Here is an 8933-nt window from a genome sequence, read left to right as displayed (position 1 = left end):
TTTGGAGATGGGGCATTTGGGAGTTAATTAAGTCAGGTAGATGGAGCCCTCACCATTGGATTAGTGCCCTTATAAGAAGACAAACAAGAGGGATGGTGTGTCTCTCTCTTTCTCTTTCTCTCTCTCTCCCCCTCTGTCTCTCCCAGGTGAAGATATAGCAAGAAGGCAACTAACCATTTGCAAGCCCAGAAGAGAGCGCTCACCGGAACCCAGCCATGTTGTCATGCCGATCTTGAACTTCCAGCCTCCAGAACCATGAGAAATACGTGATTATTGTTGCAGGCCCCCCAGCCTGTGATGCTTTGTTACAGCAGCTGGGACCAGCTAAGACCTTGACCTCTGCAGTGAAGCATGCCCCAAGTCTGCCTGACTTGTTCTTCGCTACCACACGCTTTTCTCTATCTCTCAGGGACAGAAAGCCAAGAGCTAATTCAGAGTGTGTTTCTGCCCCAAAGCCATTGCTAAGAACACCTAATGCCTGAGAAGAGAGCAGGGAGAAATGAAGATAAGAGAAAAAATCTTAAAGGAAAAGGATGCAAAGAAAAAAAGATGAAACCTGGGGGAAAGTGGGAAAAATCAAAACTAAAACCATGAGAGCATATTATCCAGTCTCATTGGAAAGGAATTCTATCCTTAGTTGGATACAAAGCAAATTAATTTTACCCTTCTTGGCATTATTTTAATGCAGTCATTCAATGCTCCCTAAATATCACATTGGAAAAGCCACCTATTGAGTTTTCTGAAGAAACTGCCGGGATGGAGTTTTGGGCGATGTCTGATTGCATTAGCTAATTGGAAGGGTTGTGAACTAACTTTCAGTGGAGAGCTAATTTTGAGTAGAGTTAGCTCTTTCTAGTGCTCTTGTAAAGATAAAGGGAGAGAGTAAAACCCTATTCTTAGGTTTCACCCCAGAGGAAGATTTACAGTGAAGTTAATGACACTTAAGCTTCTAGGTCTTCAGCTACATGGACTCTATCCAGGGCCCTGAGAGGCCACATCTGTTTTTGTAAATTTTCAGAAGTCAGATATTTGAGCCACAGTCAGTTAAGACCGCCGTCTCCTTACATTCTCACTTTCCTGTCCACGCACTTCCATACATTCCATAATTACGGGGTTTGCGGGCATGTCCGTGTGTACGCAGTGATGACTGGCCGGGCTGGTGTAGAAATGGCATCCAGGCCAACTTCTGTGGCCACCTGTGCTTTCTGACCATTGTCACTACACAAAGGTGTGGGGCCAGAGGGCATACTGAAATGCAGTGTAAGAAGGTCTGTCTTGACAAGATGCAGCATGTAGAGTTATAACACGTCGCACATTACCTTTTCCATTGTGATGGGAATTGTGAGAAATAGAATGTTAGAATTATCAGAGTGCCTATGTTTGTAGAGCACACCCTGGGAGCAGTGGTACAAACAGTGAGCACAACTGCGTTTGAAGCCACAATTGTGTTCATCTAACCCAAAAGGAGTAAAACAACAAATTTCAATCGACTATGCTAAAGGAGAGACTCGGCTATCTTTGTAGTCTCTCTGTAGAAAATATTACAAAAATGTTTTAATGTGAAAAGGCAATCAAAAAGTACGCAGTCAAAAAATGTAGGAAGACAACATCGCAATACGTCAGGCGGTCAATTAGTAAAAATATTATGTTATTTTCTTGGTTTTGTGATGTTCGCAGTATGGGTCAAAAAAATTTTTTTGAGAGAGAGAAAGAGAGGGTGCAAGTGAGGGAGGGGCACAGAGAGAGAGAGAGAGAGAGAGAGCAAAAGAGAGAGAAGCAGGGTTCACCAGAAGCGGGTCTCCAGCTCACCTGATGTAGGATTCGAACTGGCGAACCATGAGTTCATGGCTTAACGGCAGAGCCACCCAGGCGTCCCTTTAAATTTTTTCAAGTTATTCTTGGGAATCTCTTTTCTCTTCCTAAATTCTTGTTTCTGCCTACGTCCTTAAATTGCAGAATCTTCAGCCTTCACGAAACCCCATTTGCTCTGCTCCTGAATCCATGCCTCATGGATAGAGGTAAGTGAATGTGCCTCCTCTTGTCTCTGTTCCAAATGACATCATAAGCTTCGCCTCCTGCGCTTGAGGAGCGATCGTACAATCGCCCTAAGAATAGGTAGGAGTTATTAACATGCATTTCTTTTTCTTCAACAGAGTGAAACAAGGGCTTACTCTCTGGATTTCCAGATGCACTTAAAATGAAATAATAATGTTGGGCCAGTCTTGCCCTGCTTTAAATTAATCACTCCAGGAAGAGACATTAAAGCTTTCAGACCACCAGTGTGCATAAATGCTTTAGTGCCCCAGACCATACACCCTCTCTTGATTATTCAGGACACAAGGAAAGTTAAGCGCAGTAAATGAGGCTGTTTTATGATCCATTTAAATAATCTGAAAAGGAAATTAATACTTTTATTACTTTTTATAAGTGAAAAACTTCCTTAAAAATCTATAAGAGTTCTTTATGTTAGAGTGGTTAGGACTACTCAAACCAAAACATGGATCCAGAGAAATAATGGAAGGTTAGGGAGAGGATGCATGGCCACACAAATCAAAATGGAATAAACAAGAGAGGCTGGAAAGTAATTTGGGGCTAAAAAAAAAATCACCTCAAACAGAGCCAAGAAAAGTCACTCGATTAGAAATCAGGTTGTAATTTAAACATAAAATATTTCTTAGTCTTTTGGAATAATATGAATTTTTTCTAGGGCTATGGCACTTTGGAAGGGGATTCTGGAGAAAATGTGGAAATAGTTTGTGACTCTCCGTCCACATTGGTCCCTTCAATACGTCTTTATGTGAGAAACATGCTATTAGTCACTTTGCAAACACTCATCCCAAACTTTAAGTGCCCACAACAGTCCAGTAGAGAAAGTAAAAATGTCCTAACGGGATAGAAAAGTTTACTTCTCTGATGTCATCTTTTACCTACGTCTGCCTCAGTCAGTTCCAGCCATCCTGGCTGTTGCTCTGTTTTTGAAATACGCCTCGCACACTCCAGTCTCAAAGCCTTTGAATTAACTGTTCCCTCTGCCTAGATTCTACTCTCTGCTAGATTCTACAGGGCTCCCTCCTTTACTGTATTTAGATATCTGTTCAAATGTCACCTTCTCTGAGAGCCCCTACCCCGTAATTCTTTATCGCGTTAGCTTGCTTTATTTTTCTTCTGAGCGTGTCACAGCTTTTCAGTTCTCTCTAAAAGTCCTTAAGAGCTAATAAGCATTGGGAGATGGAACTTAATCGTTGCATAGCTGAAAAGGAACACGGAAAGTAACTTTGCTCTACAAATGTGTCACACAAATGCCAGCTTCTAATCTGAAGCTCCAGCTAGATTTTAGCTGGTTACACCTTGTCAAACTCTTCTGTTAGCTGGACATTATCTCAATAATTTATTTCCTTTTATAGAGGCATTTAGACCACTCACGTTCCCGATAGGCATCAGCTGATGGGACTCAAGCTAAGAAAACTCTAGCAATGTTAAGTGAGGGACGATTTCCATGGTGTATTAATTTCCTAGGGCCACTGCACAACAAATTAGCAGGGCTTAAACAGAAGAAATGTATTGCCTCGCAGTTCCAGAGGCCAAAAGTCTAAGATCAAGATGCCAGTGGGGTTGCTTCTTTTTGAGGCCTGTGAAGGAGAATCTGTTCCTGCCTTCTCTCTTAGCTTCTGGTGGTTTCCTGGCAATCGTTGACATCCCTTGACTTGTAGATGCTTTGCCCCCAATCTCTACCTTCACTTTTACATGGCATCTCTGTGTGTGTGTGTGTCCAAATTCCCCCTTTTTTCTTTTTTTTTTAAGTTATTTATTTTTATTTGGAGAGAGAGAGAGAGCATGCACAGGGGAGGGGCAAAGAGAGGGAGAGGGAGAATCCCAAGCAGGCTCTGCTCTGTCAACGCAGAACCCGGCTCTGGGCTTGCACACACCAGTGGAACCATGAGATCATGACTTGAACCAAAGCCAAGAGTCGGCCATTTAAATGACTGAGCCACCCAGACACTCCTCTCCTTTTTTTTCTAAAAACACAGTCATGTTGGATTAGGGCCCCCCCTAACAACTTTATGGTAACTTGATCATCTATAAAGGTCATGTTTTCAAATAAGGTCATGGTTGGAAGCACTGAAGGTGGAGACTGAATCCTCTTTGGGGGAGGACAGGATTCAACTCACAACACACAGTATAGATGGGATGTGGGAGAATTGCAGCGTGCAATGTAGTTAAGACAGGACTGTTTCTGCCTCTGGGCCTCAAAGGGTAAAGGAAGGACACAGATACTAGAAGAGGGAGGAGAAATTTGTGTATAGAAGCTGCCTCAGGAAAAGCAGTGAACTTTGGTTGAGCGACAGAGCCCACTTTGGACGATCCATGAGAGAGCGAGCCGAGGGATTGATGTCCTGACTTCGTTCTCCTCCCTCTTTCCAATCTTCTACCAGGGTTCCTGCTGGGCCAACCCAACCAGAAGCCAGAGAGCAGGGAATCCTTTTGAAATAATCAACATAAATCGATGCTTAGAAACATTTCTGGGGCACCCGGGTGGCTCAGTTGGTTGAGTGACTCTTGATTTCAGCTCAGATCATGATCTCACAGTTCATGGGATCAAGCCCTGAGTTGGGCTCTGCACTGACACCATGGAGCCTGCTTGGGGTTCTCTCTTCCTCTCTGTCTGTCCCTCTCCTGCTCATGCTTTTTTATTCTCTTTCTCTCTCTCAAAATAAATAACCCCCCCCCCCAAAAAAGAAAAGAAACACTTCTAACTGTTAGTGTAATCTGATTATTTTTAATTTGGTCTTTTGCATTTTTAAGAGAAACGCATTTGCAGGATTAGTTTACATCAGCTTAGAAGATTCCCGTCTTGGGGCGCCTGGGTGGCGCAGTCGGTTAAGCGTCCGACCGCAAAGGTCTTCAGTAAAACTGCTAAACTAGTAACGGATTTAGGAAAAGCAGGCTTTATGTTTGGATAACACAGGATGAATGCAAAACAAGGAAGAGAAAACTAAGAAGAAGGAAACCATCAGGAATTGACAGAAATTACAGGCATAGTTCCAAACCTGCACAGGCATCAAGTTGGAATCTTAAGCCAAGTTGTTCTAAGTCTGCAAGGGAGAGGAGAACCTCAGCTGACGGTCCGAATACCCCTAAACTTCTCCAAGGATTTTTGTGCTTTAAAATGTTTCATTCCACTTCTTTTAATAATCCCTCTAGTCCAGAACTTCACGTCTAAATTTAAGGTCTTATTTCTGTAATTTCGGCTGAGTCTCATAGTTGTAGCAATAACCGTAATAGCTGCCAGGTACCAGCAATGGAGTCAGGCTGTCTGGGTTTGAGGTCTCAGCTATGCGACTTACAAGCTCAAGCAAATTACTCACACTCTTAAAACTATACAGTCTTTTCATCCATAAAATGGGACTATGATGCCTGCATCTATCATAAGGCAGTGGTGACTCTCAAATACATTAACATATACAAAAAACCTAACAGAGCACGTGGCACTGAGGAAGTCCTCGATAATGTTTGTTATTAATATCATTTCCATATGTTGAGCGCTGTTTAAATAAATCATCATATTTAATGCTCATAAATAATAACCCTCAGAATTAGCTGTTTTAATCTTCAGTCTACAGATAAAGAAATTAAAAGTCAGAAAGCCTAAATAATAATTAAAAAATAGCTATTTTATCCATATCCTGCTACATTTATTTATTCCTGTGTCAATGTGATCACAGAGAAATAAATGTTTGAATGAATCAATGAATGAATACATTTCCTCCTCTGACCTTTTGTGGACCCAGAGAAGGGAAAGAAATAATTTGTCTCTCAATTCTGCCATTTTTTTTACTGCTCACTCACACTCTAAAACCAAGGATTTAAGTGCCAATTTCATTAATGTTCTATTTTCTTTTTCTTCCAGAGAAGCAATAAAAATATTTATATGAAAGAGATGTAAACCATATTGCTTCCCGAGCTCCGACACCTTGACGTTTTTCTTTCTTGATTCTTCTACAAGCTGCCTTTGGAACATAATCTATGCCAATTGAAACTATCAAAATAAATTAAAAGTATAATTTTGCAATTTCTGAACCAAACATTCTATAAAAACTCTAATGAATAACATGTACTTTTCCTTTTTCTCACTAATATAAATTTATTCTCCCAAAAAAGTAATCTAATCTTCTCGGTACAATTTTTCCTACAGAAATCCATACTCTTTATGGCTCATGATTTCCTTACTCTTTTCCAATCTCTCTTCGCAGAATGTAATTTGTGAGTCTTTGAAACTGACATTAAATGATCTAAATGGTCCTGACTACCAGCACTTTCTTTCTCTATTTTGGAGCTGGATATGTAACTGAGGTTAGTATTAAGTCCTACCCAATAGAGACAGTCCTTCTTCTAGATATAGAATGCTCTACTGAGGGGCGCCTGGGTGGCTCAGTTGGTTGAGCGTCCAACTTTGGCTCAGGTCGTGATCTCACAGTTCGTGAGTTCCAGCCCCGCGTCAGGCTCTGTGTTGACAGCTCAGCTTCCTCTCTCTCTGCCCCTCCCCTGCTCTCTCAAAAATTAAGCATTAAAAAATTCTTTAGGAAAGAATGCTCTGCTGAGACAGTCATTGGACCATAATGACCATCAAATGTCTACAGTTTCCATTTGTCACCTACTGCTGATTCTAATCTTCCGCTGGTTTTGCAAGTAATTCTTTACTACTAAGCAGTTCAATTTCTTCCTTTCATTTGATTTAAGGATATAATGAGAAGTACACCTGTGGAGGCACGTACATCAGTCCCCAAACTATGCTCTGCCGGCTCCTAGACTACTCTGTCCCGTATTAGTAGGAGTCAACATGTATAATATGGACCCGAGGGCATGGGAACTAAAAGGGCAAAGTATAGATCTGACACCTGTCTACCATTGTGTAGCATTTAGTAAAAGACGGACTTCTTCAAAATTCAGTGGATTCAGTCTTCTGTGATAGTGCAGTGTCCTCTTCCCTAGACATCATAGGCAAGTAAAGAACTGTGACTTTGTTACGTAAAAGTGACTGACCATCGATGGCTCCCAGAGAAGGGCTCTTGGTTCAGCCTCTTTGCCTACTTGTGACATTGAACACTGGCGGTGCCTTGCTCTTCGATTTGCCTGTCAGCGTGCTCTCAGTTTGCTACCTCTCTTCCAGAGAGCTATCCATCCTCACGAGTATTCCCTAACTTTTGAACCTTCATTCCCACACTCAACAAACGGGCACAGAAGGGGAGATAGAGAGATGAACAGCACCATCTTTGTCCTCAAGAGGCTTTTAGGCTCCTATGCAGAGATGAACAAGACATTAGATAGTGAACTAATATGTTATCAGTGACTCTGAGTTCCCTGAAGTATGGAATTATTTAACTTTCCCTCAAAGCCTTTGGGGGAGAAAAGGCTGTTGTGTATCTGTGGTTACGATATCGCCGAGCAGGAATTGTCTTTCCCTCGGTCGCCGACTGGGCTGCTTTCACAAAATCAGGGGATTTCAGAGCCAACTCTCCTTTCACAGATAAGTGACCTGAACCGAGAGAGGGAAAGCAAGTGGCCCGTGGCCGCGAGGTTTATAGGGGGCGAAGCTGGGCCAGAACCAGACCTCCCCGCGCCGGCTGCTCCTGCTGTCGAGCCTCGTAGCAGCTCTTTCGGGGCTGAATTTTCCCTGTGAATCGGTAAATAACCCCATCCTCGGTGACATAACGGGTTGGTATTTCCCTCCAGTTCCACAGCAAGGCCTGCAGATCTGAACGGGGGAAAAATTCACACCTCTCTGGATGGAGCAAACAAATTCTTCAGATTCCATGTCAGTTTGTGGAAGATTCGCTGTGAAAGCCAGCGACCTCTGGCCTGCAGGCTGGAGAGTGGTTCTAAGCCCATTAAAATTCATGCTTAGAGCCTGATAGATCATATGGGAGCTGCTATAACAGAAATCATTCCTGAGGTCACACGGTGCGTTAACCCCCGTGCTCCCCGACACAGTGATGACGGCTCAGATAAACAATCCTGGATTTAATGAATCCTCAGATAGACAAGTTTATCCGGGAAAAGGGTGAGTGGTCTCCCCCCAAGGCTGCCTGATGCAGGATACAGAACAGAAGATCAAACAGTGACACAAACCTGATGATAGTTGCTTTCCCAGTGGTAAAGATGACACACAGATATCCTGTGACCAAGTAGGAAAAGGGGAGAAGTAAACAAGGAAGGGAGGGGAGGGAAGTGGGGAAGGGGAGGATACAGGAGGAAAGGGAGGACAGGGAAGGCAAGGAAAGAAAAGGGAGAGAAGGGGAGGGGAGGGTCCTGGAGGGGAGGGAGGAAAAGAGGAAGGAAGGAGAGAAGGAAGGAAGGAAGGAAGGAAAAGAAAGAAAGAGAGAAAGAAAAAGAGAGAAAGGGAAGGAAGAAAGAAAGGAAGAAAGAACGAGAAGGAAGAAAGGAGGGAGAAAATGGCAAGAAGGAACATTGTGTCACCAAACTGACGCCTGTCAGATAAAAGAGACTGGAGCCATAATTCTTCCCAGCGTTTCTAATGGGATTTTAATACAGCATTTGGCCATCATATTTTTTTCATTCCTTCAATGACATACATGCCTGAAGTGTAGCCACGGAGCCTCTGAACTCTGTATATTTCTGTAATACACAAAGAAAACAGCCGTCACATCCATTTTAAGGAACTTTTAAATACATTACAGTGAGGTCCATAGGCCCCGGATCCGAAGGGAACTGCACAAAGCCTGTCTGTACATCATCTGTGACGGGCCTGAATTCCAGCCAAGGCAGGGTTTTTTTCTAAATAATAAAATAAAATACTGTGTTTTTTTAAAGGAACATTATATTTTTAAACTGGAAATCATTGTATTTTGTATCTTATGTGGCATCTGAAAGTGATTTAGTTGAACAATGTGGTTTCTGATTGGTATTTGAATTGG

Source organism: Prionailurus viverrinus, chromosome F1 (assembly GCF_022837055.1).
Source record: "Prionailurus viverrinus isolate Anna chromosome F1, UM_Priviv_1.0, whole genome shotgun sequence".
NCBI classification, from domain to species: Eukaryota; Metazoa; Chordata; class Mammalia; order Carnivora; family Felidae; genus Prionailurus; species Prionailurus viverrinus.
Note: the sequence above shows the minus strand (reverse complement) of the source record.